Source organism: Salmo salar, chromosome ssa04, assembly GCF_905237065.1.
Source record: "Salmo salar chromosome ssa04, Ssal_v3.1, whole genome shotgun sequence".
Classification (NCBI taxonomy): domain Eukaryota; kingdom Metazoa; phylum Chordata; class Actinopteri; order Salmoniformes; family Salmonidae; genus Salmo; species Salmo salar.
The window spans coordinates 1,398,221-1,411,639 of record NC_059445.1 but is presented as its reverse complement, the minus strand read 5'-3'; positions in this window follow the sequence as shown (position 1 = coordinate 1,411,639).

The following is a 13,419-nucleotide window of genomic DNA, read 5'->3' as shown; positions in this document are numbered from 1 at the left end:
CTTCTCTTTCCATGACATAGCCTGACCAAGTGAAAGCTATGATCCCTTATTGATGTCACTTGTTAAATCCACTTCAATCATTGTAGATGAAGGGGAGGAGACAGGGTAAATAATTATTTTTAAGCCTTGAGACAATTGAGACATGGATTGTGTATGTGTGCCATTCAGAGGGTCAATGGGTAAGATAAGATATTTAAGTGCCTTTGAACGGGGTTTGGTAGGTGTCAGGCAAACTGCAACGCTGTTAGAAGACACCAACATAGTATATGGAAGTATAGAATGAAATATCCCTTAACTAGGATAAAGAATAAAGACAAAAAATAAGAAGTTATTATGCCTAGTTATTAATAAAATCAAATGTCAATTTAATCTCAATCAATTAAATTCCAAAGGAAAAGCTCAAGCTGGAATCATATTATAAACCCAACAATTATAAATCAACAGAAATACTCAGTAATTTACTGATATATATATATATATATATAGCCTAGGTACACACCATCTCTAAACCTGGTACCAGGATTCGATAACTAGGAACGCTCATGTTTATGGGGTTTCCTATTAAGGAAATTGGAAAAAGAAAAGTGCCTAGTCCCAAATAGAACTCACAATACTGAATCCAAACAAGGAATCCGTTTCCGGTTGTCCACGCGCATGTCACCAAAATGTCATGAAAGGCACACAGCTGAAATGTTCAAAGGGACATTTGAATGGTTAGGTGCAGATCCTTTTTGGAAAACGATTAATCCAGTATTCTTGAATTAAAACGGCACAAGTCCCGAACTACTATTTCATCTCTTTATTACCACAACCAGTGGTGCTACCATAGAGATCCTGTTACATTATTCCAATTCCTAATTATACGTTACTCACCAGTGGCGACCCATCATTCAGGGCAGGTGGGTCTTCCCTGTTTTGCATGTTATTTTGGCATTAATACGTGTCATTTATCAGTTTGCAAACAATGTAAAAAATATATATATCATTGAATTAACCTCTTAGGGCTAGGGGGCAGTATTTACACCGCCGGAAAAAAAACGTACCCGATTTAATCTGGTTACTACTCCTACCCAGTAACTAGAATATGCATATACTTATTAGATATGGATAGAAAACACCCTAACGTTTCTAAAACTGTTTGAATGGTGTCTGTGAGTATAACAGAACTCATTTGGCTTGATTGATTGCTTCTGTGGACAGGTCTCTTTTATACAGGTAACAAGCTGTGGTTAGGAGCACACCCTTTAAGAGTGTGCTCCTAATCTCAGCTCGTTACCTGTATAAAAGACACCTGAGAGCCAGAAATCTTTCTGATTTGAGAGGGGGTCAAATACTTATTTCCCTCATTAAAATGCAAATCAATTTATAACATTTTTGACATGCATTTTTCTGGATTGGTTTTTCTGGATTCTGTCTCTCACTGTTCAAATAAACCTACCATTAAAATGATAGACTGATAATTTCTTTGTCAGTGGGCGAACGTACAAAATAAGCAGGGGATCAAATACTTGTCGGCTTAACCTCTCTAGGGTCGGCGGGACGAAATCGTCCCACCTACGTAACAGCCAGTGGAATCCTGTGGCGCGTTATTCAAATACCTTAGAAATGCTATTACTTCAATTTCTCAAACATATGACTATTTTACACCATTTTAAAGACAAGACTCGTTAATCTAACCACACTGTCCGATTTCAAAAAGGCTTTACAACGAAAGCAAAACATTAGATTATGTCAGCAGAGTACCCAGCCAGAAATAATCAGACACCCATTTTTCAAGCTAGCATATAATGTCACAAAAACCCAGAAGACAGCTAAATGCAGCACTAACCTTTGATGATCTTCATCAGATGACAACCCTAGGACATTATGTTACACAATACATGAATGTTTTGTTCAATCAAGTTCATATTTATATCAAAAAACAGCTTTTTACATTACCATGTGACGTTCAGAACTAGCATACCCCCGCAAACTTCCGGGGAATTTACAAACAATTTACTAAATTACTCACGATAAACGTTCACAAAAAGCATAACAATTATTTTAAGAATTATAGATACAGAACTCCTCTATGCACTCGATATGTCCGATTTTAAAATAGCTTTTTGGTGAAAGCACATTTTGCAATATTCTAAGTACATAGCCCAGCCATCACGGGCTAGCTATTTAGACACCCAGCAAGTTTAGCCTTCACCAAAATCAGATTTACTATAACAAAAATGTTATTACCTTTGCTGTTCTTCGTCAGAATGCACTCACAGGACTTCTACTTCAATAACAAATGTTGGTTTGGTCCCAAATAATCCATCGTTATATCCAAACAGCGGCGTTTTGTTCGTGCGTTCTAGACACTATCCGAAATTGTAAATAAGGGTTACGAGCATGGCGCATTTCGTGACAAAAAAATTCTAAATATTCCATTACCATACTTCGAAGCATGTCAACCGCTGTTTAAAATCAATTTTTATGCAATTTATCTCGTAAAAAAGCGATAATATTCTGACCGGGAATCTGCGTTTCGGTAAATAGAGGGAAAAAAAGAAAGACGGGGGCGACCAGTGCATGCTCCTAAGCCCACTGTCCCCTGATCGGCCACTTGACAAAGGCGATAATGTGTTTCAGCCTGGGGCTGGAATGACGACATTCAGCTTTTTCCCGGGCTCTGAGAGCCTATGGGAGCCGTGGGAAGTGTCACGTTACCGCAGAGATCCTTTGTTTTGGAAAGAGATGTCAAAGAAAGCCAATAAATGGTCAGACAGGCCACTTCCTGTAAAGGAATCTCTCAGGTTTTTGCCTGCCATATGAGTTCTGTTATACTCACAGACACCATTCAAACAGTTTTAGAAACGTTAGGGTGTTTTCTATCCATATCTAATAAGTATATGCATATTCTAGTTACTGGGTAGGAGTAGTAACCAGATTAAATCGGGTACGTTTTTTTTCCGGCGGTGTAAATACTGCCCCCTAGCCCTAAGAGGTTAACTCAATGATATATATATTTTTTACATTGTTTGCAAACTGATAAATGACACGTATTAATGCCAAAATAACATGCAAAACAGGGAAGACCCACCTGCCCTGAATGATGGGTCGCCACTGGTGAGTAACGTATAATTAGGAATTGGAATAATGTAACAGGATCTCTATGGTAGCACCACTGGTTGTGGTAATAAAGAGATGAAATAGTAGTTCGGGACTTGTGCCGTTTTAATTCAAGAATACTGGATTAATCGTTTTCCAAAAAGGATCTGCACCTAACCATTCAAATGTCCCTTTGAACATTTCAGCTGTGTGCCTTTCATGACATTTTGGTGACATGCGCGTGGACAACCGGAAACGGATTCCTTGTTTGGATTCAGTATTGTGAGTTCTATTTGGGACTAGGCACTTTTCTTTTTCCAATTTCCTTAATAGGAAACCCCATAAACATGAGCGTTCCTAGTTATCGAATCCTGGTACCAGGTTTAGAGATGGTGTGTACCTAGGCTATATATATATATATATATATATATCAGTAAATTACTGAGTATTTCTGTTGATTTATAATTGTTGGGTTTATAATATGATTCCAGCTTGAGCTTTTCCTTTGGAATTTAATTGATTGAGATTAAATTGACATTTGATTTTATTAATAACTAGGCATAATAACTTCTTATTTTTTGTCTTTATTCTTTATCCTAGTTAAGGGATATTTCATTCTATACTTCCATATACTATGTTGGTGTCTTCTAACAGCGTTGCAGTTTGCCTGACACCTACCAAACCCCGTTCAAAGGCACTTAAATATCTTATCTTACCCATTGACCCTCTGAATGGCACACATACACAATCCATGTCTCAATTGTCTCAAGGCTTAAAAATAATTATTTACCCTGTCACCTCCCCTTCATCTACAATGATTGAAGTGGATTTAACAAGTGACATCAATAAGGGATCATAGCTTTCACTTGGTCAGGCTATGTCATGGAAAGAGAAGGTGTTCTTAATGTTTTGTCCACTCAGTGTAGATACTAGGTACCAAACTGATAGAACTCAGGTCTCTCAGTTGAGAGGTTTACACTAAAAATACACCTTTTAGCCAACTGAGCCTACCTGACTTGTTTTTTTGTGTGCAAAATTATCATTATCTGGAGAGAAAAAATGGAGGCTTCAAATCCAAAAATTGGCCAGTGTGGGGGCCTCGAGGAAAGAAATTGCCCGGTGTGGGGACCTAACGGGACAAAATGGGCGGTGTATTACAAAAGGCCAGGGCCGATTTCAAAAGGCCAGCCTTTTAACTGATCACATCTATCTGACTGTCAGTAATACCAGGTCTCCTTTTAACTGGTCACATCTATCTGACTGTCAGTAATACCAGGTCTCCTTTTAACTGGTCACATCTATCTGACTGTCAGTAATACCAGGTCTCCTTTTAACTGGTCACATCTATCTGACTGTCAGTAATACCAGGTCTCCTTTTAACTGGTCACATCTATCTGACTGTCAGTAATACCAGGTCTCCTTTTAACTGGTCACATCTATCTGACTGTCAGTAATACCAGGTCTCCTTTTAACTGGTCACATCTATCTGACTGTCAGTAATACCAGGTCTCCTTTTAACTGGTCACATCTATCTGACTGTCAGTAATACCAGGTCTCCTTTTAACTGGTCACATCTATCTGACTGTCAGTAATACCAGGTCTCCTTTTAACTGGTCACATCTATCTGACTGTCAGTAATACCAGGTCTCCTTTTAACTGGTCACATCTATCTGACTGTCAGTAAGAAGTTAATTTATAAGTGCAGCTTTAGGAATGAGAGATATAATATTAAATAGGCCAAGTCTGAGAAATAGTTTAGGGCCTGTAGCTGAGATGTGTTGAGTTTGTATGGTAATGAGATTACTCCCATTTGATCCAGGCTGTTTTTGTAGAGTGGGCCTGGGGAATACAGGTTGGATGGAATGAATAAAAGTTTGCAAAGTATCAATGTCTTCACTACAGGCGGATAGGCCGTCTTTAAAACAGCAGACAATGTTGCTGGAGAGTTACACTGGATCCTCTGCGGTTTGGATTAGAGGTCGACCGATTATGATTTTTCAACGCCGATACCGAATTATTGGAGGACCAAAAAAAGACGATACCGATTAATCGTCTGATTTTTATATACACTGCTCAAAAAAATAAAGGGAACACTTAAACAACACAATGTAACTCCAAGTCAATCACACTTCTGTGAAATCAAACTGTCCACTTAGGAAGCAACACTGATTGACAATACATTTCATATGCTGTTGTGCAAATGGAATAGACAACAGGTGGAAATTATAGGCAATTAGCAAGACACCCCCAATAAAGGAGTGGTTCTGCAGGTGGGGACCACAGACCACTTCTCAGTTCCTATGTTTCCTGGCTGATGTTTTGGTCACTTTTGAATGCTGGCGGTGCTTTCACTCTAGAGTGTTTTCTATCCAAAGCTAATAATTATATGCATATTCTAGTTTCTGGGCAGGAGTAATAATCAGATTAAATCGGGTACGTTTTTTATCCGGCCGTGAAAATTAAAGTTAAAGAAGTTACAGGTCTGTGAGAGCCAGAACTCTTGCTTGTTTGTAGGTGACCAAATACTTATTTTCCACCATAATTTGCAAATAAATTCATAATAATCCTACAATGTGATTTTCAGGATTTTTTTTTCTAATTTTGTCTGTCATAGTTGACGTGTACCTATGATGAAAATTACAGGCCTCTCTCATCTTTTAAGTGGGAGAACTTGCACAATTGGTGGCTGACTAAATACTTTTTTGCCCCACTGTATACATATATATAAATAAATAAATAAATAAATAAATAAAAAGACAGTTTGGTACAAACAGTCCAAACAATCTGACCTGGGTTCAAATAGTATTTGATATCTTTAAAATACTTTGAGCGTTTGTTTTAGCCTGCCTGGAGTGGCAGAGAAGGGTTTGCACTTTTGAGGACTTTTCTATTGGTTCCAATGCAATGAGCAAAAATATTTCAACTAGAACTTGAACCCAGGTCTGTACAGCGTACAGTGTACAGTGAATATTTCACATTTTCGGACATTTAAAAATAAACAATGTGGAATAAATGGAATCCATAAAATACTGAGTCTTTCAGTCTTCCCAAGATGGTGTATGTGTCTACACAAACTGAACCGACAAGATGGTGTGCGTGTCTACACAAACTGAACTGACAAGATGGTGTACGTGTCTACACAAACTGGACCGACAAGATGGTGTACGTGTCTACACAAACTGGACCGACAAGATGGTGTACGTGTCTACACAAACTGGACCGACAAGATGGTGTACGTGTCTACACAAACTGGACCGACAAGATGGTGTACGTGTCTACACAAACTGGACCGACAAGATGGTGTACGTGTCTACACAAACTGGACCGACAAGATGGTGTACGTGTCTACACAAACTGGACCGCCAGTTGAAATAGCAAAAGAACACTGTTGTTACCGTGCTCTCTAACCAAGGTGCATTAAGGGGCGAATCCTAAACGTCCACTTAAGTAACATTTTCATCTCGTCTCCCATTGAGATCAATGCAAGTGAAGAAAGGCAAATACATGTATGCTACACCAGTGTTTGAACACTATGTGGTAAAAGATCAATGTGTCTGTTACAAACATATCATACAATATGACTTAATATTTACTATTACAAGTGTACGATATAGGATTGGCATTCAAGCCCTCCTCCTGTACGTACTGGTAGACTGAACTGCATTTCAGCCAGGCTTTTCACCTGACTCTGAAAGTCATCACCACGTCCAGCTAAATGTCACTACCTTTATTTAGCTGGAGCACAAAGGTGAACAGCCTAGAGAGGATGCTAATCCGTCAGCCAACTTTATCAAAACTGGTGGCACGCCAACACCAGCACAACATCAAAACTGGTGGCACGCCAACACCAGCACAACATCAAAACTGGTGGCACGCCAACACCAGCACAACATCAAAACTGGTGGCACGCCAACACCAGCACAACATCAAAACTGGTGGCACGCCAACACCAGCACAACATCAAAACTGGTGGCACGCCAACACCAGCACAGCATCAAAACTGGTGGCACGCCAACACCAGCACAACATCATTTTAGTTGTTTACCACCTGGCACATTGGCCGGGTGTCCTCAGTGTTTGTGTGTGTGTGTGTGTGTGTGGCTAGGTCATGTCATCAGACCTAGTAAATTTCCTCTATTCAAAGCACCCAGCAGGTTGAGGCTGCAGGGAGCCAACTGTGGTAGAGAGACCTCCGGGGGGGCCTTATATAACCATGGTTGGGTTGGGTTTCGAAATCCAGAATGGCTTCAGTACTCTATGTACTCTAGGTAAAAAGTTGTCTAAATGACTGTAATTGGCATGTCAGCCAGCCACAGTCAACAAGATACAACTCCTATGGTGACATAGGTCTCTGTGCTCCCACAGGTTACAAACTGACAAGACTCTCAAATGTTGCAGACTGGGGACATTTAAAAATACATTTCTCACAGCATATCAAGTCACATGAAGTAGTCTTTTATCAGAGCAGAGAACTGGGTTGAACTCTAACCACACCAGGTAGTGTTACGTTCTGTAGCCTGGTCCCAGATCTGTTTGTGCCTTCTCCTTATGGTGTCTATAACCACAGTAGGAATTGGCAAGACAGCACAAACAGATCTGGCAACAGGCTATTGTTATTGTGGATCAGACATCCCTTTAACTTATGAGACCACATCCACTTCCTTAACTCTGATACAAAATGACTGTTCTCCTCATAAACAACATGTTAAAGGGACAGTGCACCTGCTAGTTGTTCCTGCTACCTGGAGTCACTTTTATAACTCTACCTACATGTTCATATTGCCTCAGTTACGTCGACTAACCGGTGCACCCGCACATTGACTCTGTACCAGTACCCCCTGTATATAGCCTCCACATTGACTCTGTACTGGTACCCCCTGTATATAGCCTCCACATTGACTCTGTACCGGTACCCCCTGTATATAGCCTCCACATTGACTCTGTACTGGTACCCCCTGTATATAGCCTCCACATTGACTCTGTACTGGTACCTCCTGTATATAGCCTCCACATTGACTCTGTACCGGTACCCCCTGTATATAGCCTCCACATTGACTCTGTACTGGTACCCCCTGTATATAGCCTCCACATTGACTCTGTACTGGTACCCCCTGTATATAGCCTCCACATTGACTCTGTACTGGTACCTCCTGTATATAGCCTCCACATTGACTCTGTACTGGTACCTCCTGTATATAGCCTCCACATTGACTCTGTACCGGTACCCCTGTATATAGCCTCCACATTGACTCTGTACTGGTACCTCCTGTATATAGCCTCCACATTGACTCTGTACCGGTACCCCCTGTATATAGCCTCCACATTGACTCTGTACTGGTACCCCCTGTATATAGCCTCCACATTGTTATTTTACTGCTGCTCTTGTATTTCTTAAACGGCATTAGGGGCTTGTAAGTAAGCATTTCACTGTTGTATTCGGCACATGTGACTAATACAATTTGATTTGATTATAGCAGGACTCTCCAACCCCGTTCCTGGAGCGCTACAGTCCTGCGGGTTTTCAATCCAACCCCAATTGTAACTAACCTGATTGATCTTATCAACCAGCTAATTCTTAGAATCAGGTGTGCTAGATTAGGGTTGGAGTGAACACCTACAGGACTTTAACTCTCCAGGAATAGGGTTGGAGAGGCCTATCCTATAGACTTCCAGTCATTAGAAATGGATCCACAAACAAACTTTAACTTCCTTCAAACTGAACGCACACATACAAATATTATCCATGAGTTAATCTGACTCTTGGTAAATAGGAAAATTGTTTATAAATGTTATCCATGAGTTAATCTGACTCTTGGTAAATAGGAAAATTGTTTATAAATGTTATCCATGAGTTAATCTGACTCTGGGTAAATAGGAAAAGGGTTTATTAAATGTTATCCATGAGTTAATCTGACTCTGGGTAAATAGGAAAAGGGTTTATTAAATGTTATCCATGAGTTAATCTGACTCTGGGTAAATAGGAAAAGGGTTTATTAAATGTTATCCATGAGTTAATCTGACTCTGGGTAAATAGGAAATGGGTTTATTAAATGTTATCCATGAGTTAATCTGACTCTGGGTAAGTAGGAAAAGGGTTTATTAAATGTTATCCATGAGTTAATCTGACTCTGGGTAAATAGGAAAAGGGTTTATTAAATGTTATCCATGAGTTAATCTGACTCTGGGTAAGTAGGAAATGGGTTTATTAATTGGCAAAATGTCACACTATCCCTTTAAGGAGGACATACAGGAGAATGGATGTAGGCCTACGAGCTAGGCTACATCTAGTGTTTCTGAAGTCAGCCATTGTAAATATAGACAAACTAACCTCAAAGGATTAAGGAAATATGGATATATATAATATATATCCTGGTTTTTATAATGTGCCACCACACCTTTTATTGGAATAAGGTATGAAGCCATTGTGACACTTGGCAGACCTAACGTGTGTGTGTGTGTGTGTGTGTGTGTGTGTGTGTGTGTGTGTGTGTGTGTGTGTGTGTGTGTGTGTGTGTGTGTGAGCTGATATGGTGACAGAGGAGGTGAAGGCAGTCAACTGGTGCTAGTTGAGTCATAGGAACACATTGGCTTGGGCTGAATGTCAGAATAACACCCGCACGCCTGCCTGCCCGCACGCACGCACACAGCAGTACGGCAGAGGGCTGGCTGACAACGCTTTATCATCTGCCAATCTGCCAGACAGGCTCAGAAACACATCAATATGTCAACATATTGTCCTTAGGATTCAACTCACTGCTCCTAGTGGGCCGCTGTCTGTCTGTCTGTCTGTCTGTCTGTCTGTCTGTCTGTCTGTCTGTCTGTCACCACGGTACACTGGGTGTGTCCCAGGGAATAAGATAAGAAGCTGTATTTTATCTGAGAAGACAGAAGGGGAAAAGGAGGAGGGAGGAGAGAGAGGAGGAGTGAGGAGAGAGAGGAGGACGGAGAGGGTGGAGAAGGAGGGAGGAGAGAGAGGAGGAGTGAGGAGAGAGAGGAGGACGGAGAGGGTGGAGAAGGAGGGAGGAGAGAGAGGAGGAGTGAGGAGAGAGAGGAGGACGGAGAGGGTGGAGAAGGAGGGAGGAGAGAGAGGAGGAGTGAGGAGAGAGAGGAGGACGGAGAGGGTGGAGAAGGAGGGAGGAGAGAGAGGAGGAGTGAGGAGAGAGAGGAGGACGGAGAGGGTGGAGAAGGAGGGAGGAGAGAGAGGAGGAGTGAGGAGAGAGAGGAGGACGGAGAGGGTGGAGAAGGAGGGAGGAGAGAGAGGAGGAGTGAGGAGAGAGAGGAGGACGGAGAGGGTGGAGAAGGAGGGAGGAGAGAGAGGAGGAGGGAGGAGAGAGGAGGACGGAGAGGGTGGAGAAGGAGGGAGGAGAGAGAGGAGGAGGGAGGAGAGAGGAGGACGGAGAGGGTGGAGAAGGACAGGAAACCGGGACTCATTCAACAGCAGCACAACAGACATCAGCACTCTGGTGCCAAAAGATGGTCCTCCATTCAGAACATCATACAGCTACATGTAGAACGCTGACACAGCTATGGTGGAGATGAACAGGGAGGGACAGACACAGACAGACATATAGACAAATTAGATAGAAGAGCAGATATTTAGAAGGAACTGATGGTAGCCTAGATAGAACGAATTGGTAAACCACCCAAAAAAAAGCAGGGAGACACCCCCACCTACCCAGCCCTTCTTCCTCTCAATGATGCCATGACTTGCATTTCTACCACAGGAGGCTGGTGAGGGGTGGACGGCTCATAATAATGGCTGGAACAGAGCAAATAGAATGGCATCAAACACATTGGAATCATGTTTGATGTATTTGATCCCATTCAACTGATTCCGCTCCAGTCATTACCACGTGCACATCCTGCCCAGTTAAGGTGCCACCAACCTCCTTTGATTTGTAGTCTCTCTCTCTCACACACACACAGTCACACATACATATGCAAGTGTACAATATGCACTTAACACACACGTCTCAACACACCCGTTTATACGTAGGCTACATACACACTGATCATTCGTGCATATGTCAGGGCCTAGCCTATGATCTTGGCACACTAGATACTCTCTTTGTTTTCTGTAGTCTATGATCTTGGCACACCAGATACTCTCTTTGTTTTCTGTAGTCTATGATCTTGGCACACCAGATACTCTCTTTGTTTTCTGTAGTCTATGATCTTGGCACGCCCAATACTCTCTCTGTAACCTCCTCTGCTGATATCCAAGTAGGTCATACATACGACATCAATCCCTCAGTGTGTGTGTTTGTGGGCCCAGAGCTGAGGTGGAGAAACAGAGGACTATTGTTTAGAACCATCTGATAATCCTCCATTGGCCTACAGGAGGGGGACAATTAAAACAACATGTGAATATGGAGCAACCTGCTGTCAGGCCTATGTAAGAATGTCATTTCATTCTTCATCAACCTTGAACACAGAGAACAACATTGTTTTGTTCTAGCCCAGCACTAACAGACCTGGTTAAACTAATCAATAGGATGATCATTAGTTGACTAGTTAGGAGGCATATGGACAAATAAATACCAAACAGTATGCTGTCTTTATGTGGAATATTCCAATTAATTCTATCTAATGACATCCATGTGCTGCTAATTCCAGAATAAAACAACAGTTGCTTAAACTCCCCCCTAACCCTAGCCCTAGTCCTAAGCCTAGTCCTAACCCTAGTCCTAACCCTAGTCCTAACCCTAGCCCTAGCCCTAACCCTAGTCCTAACACTAGCCCTAGTCCTAACCATAGCCCTAACCATAGCCCTAACCATAGCCAGTCATGAAGGGTTAGTAAGGAAGGTGGGGGTCCTTCTTTGAGACTTCATCTAATGATATTGCATTGGGCTAGAGACACACACACACACACACACACTGCAGCAGTGTCTGTGTCTCTGTAAACATCCCAGTGGAAAACCACTGGAGAGAGAGAGCCAGCCAATACCTGTGGCCTGTGGCTGCATGCAAAAGTACACAGTACACGCACCAGCCTGTTAGACCTATACAAACAATGATAAGAGACAAAACCATTCCATCAAATGTGCTCATACAAAGTCTCACACACACACACCTAGCCAGATAACCTAAGGGATGTACTGTTCTGTATTTAGCTACAGGCTATTCTTCTACCAGTTATTCTGTCCTTCTCTATGATAGGCATACAATCTCTGACACACACACAGCCGATCAGGCACACTGTTTTACTGCTGCACTTGGGTCGGATGGGCTCCGCGGTAGTCTTAATCTACACATGAAGTCTGTCCGACCCTAGTGGAGCTGTAAGTAAGTAAACGAGTCGGATCTGCTGGCTAACATAGACCCTGTCGTCACTTATGAGGTGGTAAATGTGCAGTTGACAGGAGGACACGCTGTACATAATTGCTGAAGTACTCAACTGACTAGAGGTGTAGCCTACAGCCTAGATAAGCAACTGCTTATATAAGACCAAATGATGGACAGTGTTGTTACTGATTTATTACCATCATGGTCATAATACTTATACAGTAGCTATATCCCATCTTTGGTCAGCTTGCTGGATAATACTGATACAGCAGCTATATACCATCTTTGGTCAGCTAGCTGGATAATACTGATACAGCAGCTATATACCATCTTTGGTCAGCTAGCTGGATTTTTGTTGGCTACTCTTATTGCTGGCTATTCACACATTACATGTAGCCAAATAGTCTACAGTGAAGCCAGTGACATCCAAGTCATGTCAATACCAGCTCGAGAATATGACAACTGGGCATGATGTTATGACTGTAAACAGATTGTTATAAATACAGTCGTGATGATATTATATTGACAGTGACAACAAACACACAACAACACAGGGTGCTCTGACTGAATAAATGTTTCACGCCGCGGTTTTAAACACAACAGTCGCTAAATCAAACAGTTACATTCGTTGTAACAAATGTACACTTAACAGGGGATACTTTTGGTCACCTTTAGGTGTTGACTTTCTGCTCTCACACGGAGTCTCCGGTTGTGTTCTTTCCGTATTCAGCCGTGTTACGAATCCGAGCCAACTCCAGGCGTGCCTTCTGATTGGCTCTGGTCATTTTTAAAGACACGTGCAGTTTTATGATCTATCTTTTGAATTTTGATGTAAACAAAACCGCCTCGTCGATCAAATGAGCTCGAGGAAAAAGTTTTTTTTAATAGTTTTTCAATACATATACATATAGTTTTTACAATAGATTACAGGTGACAGAACAGTTTTTCTGTTAATTCAAAATCCTACAGTTGGGTGCTCACTTCATTCGTGTTCAACAGTAGCCTATCCAATTATGCTAATTTGATGTCAAACAGGTGAATGAACACAGGT